We start from the raw sequence: 2,654 nt of genomic DNA, 5'->3' as shown, positions 1-2,654 counted from the left end.
TCCCCAAGTGTTGGACCAACAATCCGCTGTACTCTCTGGTTCTCAGTAAAATTGGGATGTTTTGCTTTCGCCAACTGAAGGCTTTTGGGTTAGCGAGCCCTGTAAATGACATATGCCATGTTAAAGTACATGTCAGCTCAAACACTAAAATCTCATATAAACTTAAAGGCATAGTCCATCTTTTGGGAAAAAAAAACAAAAAACTGCATTTGTTATCTTTTTTGCATTGAAATCATTGCAGCCACAATCAGTGGATCAATGGAGTGCAATGCACAGATTCCTGCAGACTGTTCCTCCAACCCCAGGTCTGTAAGGAGGTATGGACCTTCGGTTCTGGGTCTGGAGGAAGTAATCAATGGCCTACAGGTGCAGCAACATCACTAAACGTGTGCTCCATTCAGATCTGGGAATCCCTCTGCCATGGTGGCAGATGAGACTTATAGCCTTGCCAAGCAAAACAAATGGCAAACGCACATTGTTTTGCTTGACTGATTTGGTGCAGTGACGCATGGGGGGTCTCAGCTGCCGTTGTGATGTGTGGGGTCCTTTGTGCGTACCTGTCCCTTTAAGGGAGGTTGGGCTTCCTCCTGACATACCTGCACCCAATTTGATCTTTTGCCACATGTGCTCCAAGATGGAGACTCTCATAGTTAGAGTTAGGACCGCACCTTATAGAGGTGCCTTGGCGCGGCTTTCACATCTGCAGAAGACGTGTATCTAAATCTCTGCTTTTAACCTTAGCGGTGAGACAAGTTTTTTTGCATGCTGGCTGGTGAGTGTGCGGGGAAACTTTTTGCTTTGTAGCCTTGCCAGTCACAGATCTTGTGAATGGATGAAGCAGCTGTGTGTGGCCCATAAACAGGACACTCCAGGGAGAGGAACGCCATTTTTTTTTTTTTTTCAAATGGCATGTTCCTTTTGCATACGCAGCTTGACCACAAAAACTCCTTGGTATGTGATCCCCTCCGTCCCTGTAACCTGCAGGGCACATGCATTGCACATGTGTTTGAGCGTGCTGCACACTCATTCGATCTGTCTTGGGGGCACGCAGGCACATCCTGCAGTTTACAGGGACCGAAGAGGGATCATCTGCCAAGGAGTTTTTGAGGTTAGGCCGCACATGGCCCTAAGGTGAACAGTGATTTGTAATCTCTTTTGGGTCACAGAAGTACATTCACTTACTGTATGTCCTCCTAGGGTCACCCTCAGGTGAGCTATGTAGGCTCTTCAACGGGTGTAACTAGAAATCACAGGGCCCCATACAAAATTTTGCTATGGGGCCCTGTGATTTCTAGTCACGCCCCTGTCCTCCGGTGACCGAAAGTCAGCATATAGTGGCCTACTGCCCTCCATATGCTGACAGTGCAGAGCCGCGATGCAGCTCACAATTTTGTTGGGATCCACCCGGCTGCCTGATTGACAGCTAGCTCTGCCTCCCTAGAGACAGAGCCCGCTCTGCCCGCCCCTTCCTCTTTCTGTCTCTCCAGAGGAACAGTGGGCAGGTAATCCCTGCGGGGAGCAGTGACTGTCAGTCATTGTTCTCCGAACTCAAGTGCCGGACTTGAGCTAATATTGGCCTTTTGCAATCCTCACAAAGCCCTAAAAAAGGAGCCCGTCAATAGTGTTCATGTGCTAACAATGGGAATGCTTACAGGAGGAGAGTGCAGAGTGACAGAAGTAGGTCATCAGTCTGTGACTTCTGATTTCACTGCCCAGTCCTAGGCTGGGGCTGGGGAGACAAGACCTGTAAGTGTTACTTAACTAAAGCAGAGAAAAACCAGGTCTCCTGCACTGACAGAATGGATTGTGCTGTGTGGTAGAGCTGTGTAAATCTCAGGACGGGATGCACAGGAATCTGCGTGTTTAGAAGCAAACATTTGACAACTGTTTATTATGAAAATAAGACGTACGGTATAAATGTGGTAACAAGCTGATGATTGTAATGCATACTTCTCTTTTTAGTATGTTTTGATATTTAAAAAAAAAACATATATATTTGTTAATCTTTTTTATTTATTTATTTTATGGAAAAATGATACACTGGATTTGCTTTAGCTCTGCTGATTGGAAGAAGGGGGTTAGGTCTTATTATACGGAGTGTCACTATGACCTCTCATTGTGGATTTGGTGCAGAATTCCACTAAATCAGAGTAACCAACTGGAATGTGTCATTTATTTATCTCCCCGGAATAAAGGTTCATTATCCTCTCTGTCACCCCCGTACCGGTTTATTTTGTTATCGCACTGCAAATAAATTGTCCAAGGTTCCAAAATGACATCTTGGTGCCAACCTCAAGCCTGGTGTGACTCATTGCTTGGTTAACCATGTCCCCATTTCCTACTCGGGCCGCTGCTGTGGGTAAAAGATCAGCATCCCCTCCCCCGGATAATACGAGTTCTGGACTTCGCTTTAAATGGATTTTTGTTAAAAAACAACTCCTCCAATCTAATAAAATAAATCACTGAAATAAGAATATTGTATTGTAGGGAAGAATATTGTATTTCAGTGAGTGCTTATTTCAACTTATTATTAAAGGAAACCATTCCTGAAAGAGACATGGACTATTTATCATTCTGAAAGTGCTGGTTTTCTGGCTGTTATGTTTACTTTTTTGTTTCAGTACTTTGGGGTTCATATATAAACAATTTGCAGA

The sequence above is a fragment of the Nanorana parkeri genome, unplaced genomic scaffold, assembly GCF_000935625.1.
Source record: "Nanorana parkeri isolate BGI_ZX_2015 unplaced genomic scaffold, ASM93562v1 scaffold31, whole genome shotgun sequence".
Lineage (NCBI taxonomy): Eukaryota > Metazoa > Chordata > Amphibia > Anura > Dicroglossidae > Nanorana > Nanorana parkeri.
The sequence above is the reverse complement of the archived record's forward strand: the minus strand, read 5'-3'. Positions refer to the sequence as shown.